General features: G+C 45.8%; 2 long non-coding RNA genes across 3 annotated transcripts; one reads left to right on the top strand and one right to left on the bottom strand.

Moving 5' to 3' along the window:
- Positions 1-235: 235 nt before the first annotated feature.
- LOC102554416 (uncharacterized) lies at positions 236-3,054 on the bottom strand. 2 transcript variants are annotated; one of them, XR_010058264.1, is made up of 5 exons: positions 2,768-3,054; positions 2,071-2,169; positions 1,283-1,355; positions 685-737; positions 236-330 (listed from the first exon to the last, which is right to left on the bottom strand). It is a non-coding gene; the product is annotated as an uncharacterized LOC102554416 (long non-coding RNA). The 2 variants fall into 2 exon arrangements; XR_360039.5 differs by lacking the exon at positions 2,071-2,169 and having other exon boundaries at positions 2,768-3,037.
- Positions 3,055-4,309: 1,255 nt separating this feature from the next.
- Positions 4,310-9,739, top strand: LOC134482229 (uncharacterized). Its single transcript, XR_010058263.1, has 3 exons — positions 4,310-4,483; positions 7,520-7,560; positions 7,908-9,739. It is a non-coding gene; the product is annotated as an uncharacterized LOC134482229 (long non-coding RNA).
- Positions 9,740-10,288: the final 549 nt, after the last annotated feature.

The raw sequence follows: 10,288 nt of genomic DNA, 5'->3' as shown, positions 1-10,288 counted from the left end.
CTGAACTGGGATCCTCTGCAAGGGTAACCGGGGCTCTTAACCACTGAGCCACTTCTTCAAGCCCTGGAGTGTTATTTGATTTTGTATAACCATCAACTTTCTGAGTTCAGCTTTTATACACTGGAAGAGCCTCCCAGGTCTCTTATCCTTCAGGGCTTAAAATGTAATGTGTCAGAAAGTCTGTCTTAGTCAGGGTTTCTATTCCTGCAAAAACATCATGACCAAGAAGCAAGTTGGGGAGGAAAGGGTTTATTCAGCTTACACTTCCACATTGCTGTTCATCACCAAAGGAAGTCAGGACTGGAACTCAAGCAGGTCAGGAAGCAGGAGCTGATGCAGAGGCCATAGAGGGATGTTACTTACTGGCTTGCTTCCCCTGGCTTGCTCAGTTTGCTTTCTTATAGAACCCAAGACCACCAGCCCAGGGACAGCACCACCCACAATGATCTGGTCCTCTTCCCTTGACCCCTAGTTGAGAAAATGAATTATAGCTGGGTCTCATGGAGGCATTTCCACAACCGAGGTTCCTTTTCTGTGATAACTCCAGCTTGTGTCAAGTTGACACAAAAAAACAGCCAGTACAGAGTCCTAGGGGGATGGGTACTCCAGTGTTTGTTTTGTAACTTTAGCTTTGAGGTAAAAAACAAAATAAAACAAGACAAAGAGATGAGGAATATCGTGTACCTCCGAGGTCTTATTCGACAGTTGGTGCCCGTCTGTGTGCAGAAACCAATTACCTATGAGGAGTAATTGAAATCATTAATAGCCACAAACAAATGTGTCTATTCTGCAAGTAATTTGCAGTAACATTTAGTAATTGATAGTAATTTTTAGTAATTAAACACCAAGTAATTCATTTTCCAAGGCACACAGTCATTTTATGGGGTTCCTTGGTGCTCCCACAGCAGATCTTAATTACTTAACCCAAGCTCAGGGAGTATTTCTGTCATTTCTACAAAAATATAGACAATGTACTATTCTCAGTAAGCCCCAATAGCGAGAAGCAGAGGAGGAAGAGAGCAATTTCCTGGGGCAGAAGTAATTAAAAGAAGGAAGCTACCTTTGGGGCCAACAAGGTTGCTGAGTGAGGTCCTTTAGATTTATTTATTTATTTTTTGTCTAGGATGCATAGTTTAAGTGAAATCTGGGTTACAGCAGCTTATTTTTGTCTCCTCTTAAATGTTTTGCCTCAACCTTGCCTGGGCATATTACAAATCCACAAACAGGCAGGCTGTGGCAGGTACCAACTTCAGGGACTCGCTTTTTCACCTCAAGATATTACCTGAGATTTGGGTCCTGGTATAGATCGTCATGCATAATTCGACTTTATCCAGGAATCTGCCTCTTTATACAGCCTGTGAGATTGGAGGAAGCCAGATTTTAGTCTGGATCTTTGTCACCAAACCAGCCCTTAGCTATTTTATTATTGGTTCTTGCTAGAGACTGGTTTAAGACGGCAGGGTATATGTGATCCTGTGATCTATGTTACTCTGATCATAGTGAAGGAAGCACTCTCATTCTCTGGTAGCAGGGAGGTCTCATTTCACCTCTTACTCCCCAGGATATTCCCATCCAATAAAGGAGACTGTCTGTTAGAGGAATGCAGGCAGCCATCTTGAATTATGGAAAATCCATGTAATAGACAAGCTCTACTCAGAGATAGGTAGAGAGACTGTCTGAGAAACTGAACCTGCTTCCTGCCTGGATAATGCTTGGCTCCAGATATTGTCTGGAGCTCCATTTCAAGGCTTCTAGTCAGCTAGGAACTGTGTTATATTTTCTTAGGTTTTTATCTAGTTTGAACTCGTGTTCTGTTATTTGCAGCCCCTAAGCATCTTAACTAACCGGGCCCCGGTTCTGATCCCTGGTTAACATCTCCATTCCACAGACCTGTCTCCCCACTTTGCTTCATGCACAATCCCCCAAGCGTAGGATGCTCTGTGTCACTCTACTCTGTGAGCAAAGTTATGAATGTTCAATCTTAAGTCTAGGAAGGTGGGACCGTAAGCCATGCCAGGAAGCTTGGTGGGTAAAGTGGATGTGAGACCCGGAAACTCGGTGAGTACATACCTGAGATGGTAGGCACCTCCCTGCTCCCTGCCAAATTCCTGGCCTGGAACACGTATCATACTTCCCACATAAGAAAAGGTGACCTGCAGTCACGTAGGCCTGGAAGAGTTCTCCATGCTAATGAGAGGTACTTAGAGACCCCGAGGGTTTAGCCAATAGGCTCCCCTTCCCAGACATTCACCCGAGCAAAAGGTATTTAACCTTGGGTCCACCCTGACAAGTTGGTACGGTGTGCATCCATTTTCCAGGATAAATAACCAATAAATAGTTTGAAACCTAGGACTCTGTCTCATCAAGAATCACCATGGGGAGCATGGAGGAGGCCTTCGCCTACAGAGCAGAAGCCTAAATCTCCTATCAAAGGCCCATCTGTGCTCCCAGACATCACTACTGCCAAATTAAGGACAAACACTGGTGAGCTAAGCCGGAGCTCCCCAAGTCCCCGCCCTGGGCTAAACTCTGTCTTCAGCCTGCGGGCTCCCAAGAGTCCCAGCCTCATCGTCAGCCTGTAGACCCTCTTCACTTTGTTCCTGACTCCTCTGTGCAGCACCCCATGAATGACTGAGTGCCGGAGAGGGGGTGAGTGTGTCTGGGAACCCCAGCTTCAGCTTTTCCACATTCTCTCTCTCACACAGCACTTCCCTGAGTCCCAGCATCTGCCCTGTGGCAGCACTGGGATAAACACAGTTAAACTCACCTCCTTTTGCCTCCCAAGCCACCATGCCCTGCAGCAGGGTAGAACACAGACCCACACAGGGACACATCTTCTTTAGAGCTTTAGCCAGGCGTCTCATCCATGACCCGCAGACATGTATCATAACAACCAGACTCTGAACAACACAGGCATGTGTCATGTGACCGGATGGACTGGAAGGGAGATGAATCAGCACCGGTAGAACATTTCATCAGGCAGTCTGGCAGCAAACACAGAAGGCATTCAGAAGAAGGGAAAGCCATCTGGGTAAGGTAGGCTGGGAAGACATGGAACCATCTTGAGACAAGGAAGTCGACCCTGCATCTTCAAAGATATGCTCTCTTTTGATAAAAGCTGCATGTGAATTTCTTTCTTTGATTTGCTCTGTTTTGTTTATTGGTTATCTACGACCTCTTAAGCATTATGCCAAGCTGAATCTCGTTTAATTTCAGAACAGTATCCACAAACAAATCCTGCCTTTTCCTTTTCCCAGCTGACGGTGCTCATGCTCAGGTAGTCTCCTGCCTCCGGGTCCAAGTGTTCACTGCACCTTGTAACTTCCACCTGCTCCTCAAACAACAGGGTTAGCACACCATAGACCGGAAGATTTGTAGGTTCCAATGGCAATACAATCTCTTGGGATGTCGCACTCTATTCCCAATTGAAACTTTACACATCACACTGAAACTTGAATTTTCTATCATTCTCATATGCCACGAAACATTCTTCTTCCTCTGAAGTGGTTGGAATGAGAATGACTCCATAGGGTCATATGCCTGGGTCTGTGGCCCCTGACTGGTAGGACTGTTTGGGAAGGAAGAGGAGGCATCGGATTGTTGAGTAGATGTGGGCTTTGAAGTTCAAAAGACCATGTTACCTTAGTGTGCTCTCTCTCTCTCTCTCTCTCTCTCTCTCTCTCTCTCTCTCCCTCTCCCTCTCCCTCTCCCTCTCCCTCTCCCTCTCCCTCTCTCTCTCTCTCTCTCCCTTGTGGATCAGACGTGAGCTCTAAGCTTCTGTTCCAATACCATGCTGGCAAACTTGCCACCATGTCAGGATGAGTATGGACTCTAACACCATTGAACCCTGGGCCCCAAATAAATACTTCTCTAAGTTGTCCCAGCCATGGCCTCTCTTCACAGCAGTAAGAAAGTAGCTAAGATACTACCATTAAAAACAGGTTAAATGTGTCTTGTGAGCCAGGTTTTCTCTATATGCCATAATTTACATATTCATTTTTCCTCAAAAAAGAGCCTTTTGTATTTATTGCAATAAACCATCTAAAACAAAAGCTACCTTTATATCAAAATATCACATATATGGTTAGCTACACGCATAGTACTGTTCTGGAGACTTTTTAGAATTTAACCATATTGCTGAATATTAGTTAATTTCTGAGACAGGGACTTGCAGTATTGTCCAGGTCGGTCTTGAACTCATTACCTCAAGTGGCTGCCCTGTTTCAGCCTCCCAAGTAGTTAGGGCTATAAGCATGCATCATTGCATCTGGATCAAATTATGGAGCATTTATGTGGCTGAATAGCAACTCCTTATGCACTTCTTCCCAGAGCCCCTGGCAACCATCATTCTGCTCTGTTTCCACGAAGTCTATTTTAGGTACCTCATCTGGGTGAAAGTCTGCAGTATCTATCCAGTAAGAGGCTGATTCTATCCAACTGAGTGTCCTCGTGGGTGCACTTTGAAGTCTGTGTCTATAGAGAGGTGAGCAGAAAGGTCTTGGGGCCATTTCCCCCTTCCCTCTCTCCTTCTTTCCCTCCTCTCACCTCTAGAAGCTCAAGACTGGAGGCAGAGACCTCCCCAGATGCAACCATGGCTGCCAGCAGCCAGGCTCCACTGCCTGCCCCCAACCTGTTTATCCAGGCAAGACATACTTTTAATTTAGTAATCTGCAAAGGTCTCTGATGAAGTCTGATGACCAGCCTTTGCTTGCCCTCTTTCTTGAGCCAGAGGTAACTGACCACATCCCAAGCTCACCTTCTATTCTTGTTCACTTTATTGAACAAGAGCAGGCCTGAGTCTCTTTACAAAATCAGGACTCAGCCCCACCCAATCAGTTAAAAGAGAAACACTTTTAGTATGCAAACAGCAACAAGCCTTGAAAAGGTACAAAAGTGGGGGGAAGAGAGAGGGAGGGAGAAAGGGGAGGGAAGAGAGGGGGAGGGGAGGGAGAAAGAGAGGGAGAGAGGGAGGGGAGAAGGAGGGGAGAGGGAGGGGGAGAGGGAGAAGGAAGAGAGAGTCCTGCAGTGTATTCACAGTGAATTCCAAGGATTTTCTCACATTCTTTTGTTTGGGGAAGCCTAGGATCAACAGCAAGGCCCAGCCCACTAGCAATACTTTACTCTCAAAGAAAACTTCAGTTGGGAAGATTCTAGTGGGAGCTGGAGCTGTGTAGTTTAGGTTTCATGTGAGCATATGCAGAAACGTGTCAGCCAGGTCTCCTCCATCCTCTAGCGGGTAGAGTGTGCAGCAGCCAGAGCCACACGTCTGGAAGGGATGATTTATGAGGAGTGCTTTAGCTCCGTGCGATGTTACGTCTGTCTCATTTTCCTCTCCTGAAGTGAACAATCAAGGCAGACTTTTCTCAGGCAGGGGGTGACTGGGTGGTAGTGGGAGCCGTCATTAATCTCTAGGCTCTTCAGGAAAGCCAATTTGATCATTGTGCAATAACAACCTCTCTGAGGGTGTTGTTGCTTGTTAGCTTGGATGTGTGCCCTCTGGAAACAGCAAGCTGGGAAGCCCAAGTGAGGAGGAAAGGGTGGGAGAGCGAGGGTGTGTCTCCTGGGCTATTCAGAGACTTCCAGGGGAGCAAATAGCTGCCAACAGTCACCCTGGTAAAACTGGGGACCCAGGAGGGATTTGCCTGGGCTTCTCTTTCCTTAGTCTCCAAGATGTGGAGGCAGAGGTTGATATGTAAGTGTGAGTGTGAGACTGAGTTCTGCTTTCTTCCTGGGTGTGGAATTTTCCCTGCCATAAAATACGTCAAATGCATTTTAAGGGCAAAAAATAAAAATAAAATAAAACAAAGTTACTCTAAAGTGTTTTAACATAGGGAACCACCCACTTCATCCAGGATTTGGGTTTAGAATGTGGTGGGTTCAAGGTGCTCTCCCAGGAGGGCATACCTCTCCTGTCCTCATGGGGTGCCCTCGAGCAAGTGAAAGTGGTCACCGTGAGCTGGACAGCTGAGAGACCTCTGGCCTCTCTATCAGGAGGAACATTCATCTTAAGGTGCTAGCTTGCTTTTCACTTTGCAAAACACTTTCAAAATATGTGATTTCTTTTTCATTTTTGTTGATTCTCCAGCCATTCAACAACCTTGAGAGGTCATTCAGCACAAGGATAATAATAACTTCTGCTGAGTGGATGCCATATTTTTTTATTATGATTATGAACAAAACTTCACCTTTCTATAGAAACAGACTGATAAAACATGGTAAATACTAATAATGTCTTTCCCATGCCTGGCTGTGCTCTGGTTGCTATGCGGCGCCTTCATCAATCCCCTCTTGTCTTGCATGGAGACACAGCTAGGATTAAATGACTCCTGAGAGCTCCTCTGGAAGAGGAAACAGGGTAGTAGAGCTCTGACTCCAAGTCCTGTTTACTCCTGGTCCAGAGGGGCTGGAGCACAGCAGTGATGTCAGATGGCCTCCTGCATCCCATCTAGAAATCATGTAACTTAAAAGCCAGTTATGGTGGCTTAAGCAGGTAGGATTTGCTGAAGGAGGCAGAGGCAGATGCAGAAGTAGAGAGGCAGAGGCCAACAGCAGGGGCAGGGGCAGGGGCAGGGGCAGAGGCAGGGGCAGGGGCAGAGGCAGAGGCAGAGGCAGAGGCAGAGGCAGAGGCAGAGGCAGAGGCAGAGGCAGAGGCAGAGAGGCAGAGGCCAACAGCAGGGGCAGGGGCAGGGGCAGGGGCAGGGGCAGGGGCAGGGGCAGGGGCAGGGGCAGGGGCAGGGGCAGAGGCAGATCAGGAGTTCAAGGCCTCTGAGCTACACATTTAAAAGCTGGGTGGTGGTGACACATGACTCTAATCCCAGCATTTGGGAGGTAGAGACAGGTGGATCTCTGTGAGTTCTAGGCCAGCAGCCTACAGAACCAGTTCCTTAAGAGCCATGGCTACACAAAGAAACTGTCTTGAAAAACAAACAAAACACAATAAACAAAAAGCAAAACTCAAAACAAAACAAAACAAAAACTTAGTACTCTGTCTGTAGTGAATTCAGTTTTGTCTTCTGGCCCTGACTACTATGTCTGTGCACAGGCTAGGTAAGTGCCCTACTTCTGGGCTATAGCCTCGACCCTTTTTGTATCTATCACTTGAGATAAGGTCTTATGAAATTGCCTAAGTTGGCCTAGAGCTTGCTCAGTAACCCAGACCGACCTTGAAGATGCAGCCCCCCTGCCTTAGACTCCCAAGTAATGGGAAATGTTTTTGATGAAGCTGTACCATTCTTTCTAGGAAATGCAATATTACCAAGATGTTAGTACAGACCCATTCCTCCGGAAGGATGGAAGGTCATCCAGGAACCAGCTCCATATTGATCTTGTCATTGGTAATTAATGACAACCACGTATGACTCACATGCACACAAATTGATTTTCAGAGGTGCAGTAATTAGGTTTAATACCTGCCGTGCCATATATTTATGTGTTTAATTATTATGAATTTTAATGAAGTTATCGGGTATTCATGTCTCATTAGAATGTATTTATTATTATTTTTATTATTCATTTACAGATAGCTTGTATTCTCTCTGGTCTTGAAGCCGACTTTCACAGGTAAAAATCATGATGTGTTCTAGACACTTTGTTTCCTTCCTTTTATTCCCTGTGGATAAAGAGAGGGGTTCTTCTCTCGAGGTCTTGCCCTGCCTGGTAAGAGGTCAACAGAGGAAGAAACCTTTCTAGTAAGAAAGCCCTAAATGATTCAGTTGGCTCACCTGTGGCAGCAGACAGGAGAACAAGTTGGGGGCTGTGCATTGGATGAGTTCTGTTTCTAGAGGCACCAAGAGAGCAGGATGAAGGGTGTGGCTCCAATTTCCCCAGCCTTCTCCCACTTTAAACATGAACTGCCTCTGCAGGGCCTGAGTTTGCATGATCTGTTGTGAGTCTGCCTTTTATTACAGGGACAGCACTTGGGCCCCAGCCTGGATTTCTGCTGCAGCATTCTCTCGCAATTTGGAGTCTGGGCCACGGGGAAATTGCAGACAATTTGGATGAAAACGGTTGGAAAATTGCAGTGTTTAGGCCTCTCCCACCAGCCCCTTCAGGTTTTTTTTTCTTACTTTCTTTCTTATTTCTTTTTCTTTCCCTTCACACCCTCCTCCCGCCCCCAGAATTACTTTAGAAGCAGGGAACAACCGACTAGACTGGCTGGATTCTCTTTTCCCAGTCTGTGGCGTATTTTGTAAACAAACATGTAAATGGATACAGAATTTAACCACCCCCAGACAAAGGGGCTGACTAGAGAAGGGAAAGCAGTCAGCCTCCTTGTGAGAAGGCAGTCACTGGAGGGCCGGGGAATATTTGTCCTAGTTAATTGAATTTCTGATTTGAGATATGAGTTTACTGGCAGACCTTTACTCTCTTGCAGATTGTTCTAAAATGAACCCACTTACCTATCTCCATGGTTAATTAATTATTTAAAATTTTCAAACCCTGTTTAATTCTAAGAAAGAATTTGAGGAAACTGCCTTATTAATAGTAGATTAATGACACCTTTTCATTGGTCATTGAGATTCATGGCCACGGTGCTGGAGGTATTTATCATTGCTCTGCACGATGAATGGGAAGGCGTAGCATAGAGGATGCAGATTACACAGATCGTCAGTTATCAGAGGCATCAGCTGTCCCTATCTGCGGGCTCACTCACTAGTCTCTCTTCTACAGTGGTCAGTTGAGTTTCTTTGATCTTCATTTAAGAGCTCCACCATAAGCAGTACATTTTATCTGTAAACAGACCTAATTACTGTAAGTTTCTCCCGTGATACTGGGCTAAAATTCATTTCCCCATAGTCACTCATTCTAATTCATGATTTACTGAGTGGACAAAGAAGGGGTGCCTTGTGGGAGTGGGCAGGAGGAGGATGCCATGCTTCTTGAGGTCTGTGTTGAACAGAGACTTGGTGATGATAGGGTAGGGTGGAGTGAGTTAGCCTTGGATTGAATTGAGCTCTGAAGCTTAGAGATAAACGTTGACAGATTGGCGACTGAGGTCAGCCTAAGATTAGCCTTACATTGGGCGTATGCTACATTTTGTTGTTACTGTGACAAATGCCAGAAAAAATTACCACCAACAACAAAAAACCTTACAGTTAAGAAAAGATTTATTTTGCCTCATGGCAAAGTACAAATGTTAACATTGCAGGGCATGGCTAAGTGCACTGCTCAGTTCATGGTGCTCAGGAAGGAGGGTGGGGTAGCCCAGGAACTTGATGAAACCCCAACCAGGCCCCATGGTATGATAGATTCATAGCGTGAATCTATCAAGGAACTTACTCATTGATTAGGTCAGAGACCCCAGAACTTGGATCCACCACCTGAGGACCAAACCTTCAGCACACAAGCTTTATGGGGAAATACTTCATATCAAAGCCATCATGGAGAAGCAACGAGTTTGAAGAGGCCAGGAAAGCCCACAGAAGTCTGGCTCAAGAATGAAGCTGAAAGGTGGCTGTGATGAATGGGACATGACAGAAAGAAAAGCAGAAGAACTTGGTGTCATGACAAGGATACTTTGAGAAGGAAGGAAAGGTGCCAGAAAAAGAGCTCAGTCACTATGCACACTGTATCATCTGTGAAGACATTCACATAGGCACGGGGATACATGTGGGCTGTGCAATCCCAGGCCAGGGGAGGTGAAGACAGGAGGAATCCTGGGGCTTGCTGGCAAGCTTTAGGACAATGAGAAACTCTGTCTAAAGTAAATAAATAAATAAATAAATAAATAAATAAATAAGACCGGACAGCTTCTGAAGAAAGGAATCCCAAGGTTGCCCTCCTGCCCCCAAAGTAATGTGTGTATACACACTCCTGTGTGTGTGTGTGTGTGTGTGTGTGTGTGTGTGTGTGTGTGTGTGTGTGCTGGAATTAGGTGGCTGTTCTGACAAAATTATACCATGCAACAGGTCTCACATGGGACATTTATTAAAAGAAAGAGATAAGGGGGTACAAAGACTCCCTTATCTGGAAGGGGGGAAGAAAAGAAGGGATGGAGAGAGGTAAAACATGGGTCTTTTATAGGGATTGAGGCACATGCACAGGGGGACATGTGACAGAGGCTACAATGGGAATGTGCCTCTTCTGGGAAACGGATAATGGATAATGATGTGTCTTGTTGCTGGGTTGTCTGATGGTTCCATTGATGCCAGGTGGGGCTGGCTGTAGAGTAGGGGTTGCCTGATTGCTAACAGTATGTACACATGTGTGTGAATGTGTGCGTGAACAAACCCCTACATGAAGGTTGGTTTCCACATCTTCCACCTACACATACACAAATGAGGAAGCT

The sequence above is a fragment of the Rattus norvegicus genome, chromosome 15 (assembly GCF_036323735.1).
Source record: "Rattus norvegicus strain BN/NHsdMcwi chromosome 15, GRCr8, whole genome shotgun sequence".
Taxonomy (NCBI): domain Eukaryota; kingdom Metazoa; phylum Chordata; class Mammalia; order Rodentia; family Muridae; genus Rattus; species Rattus norvegicus.
This window is presented reverse-complemented; position numbering and strand designations above follow the sequence as displayed.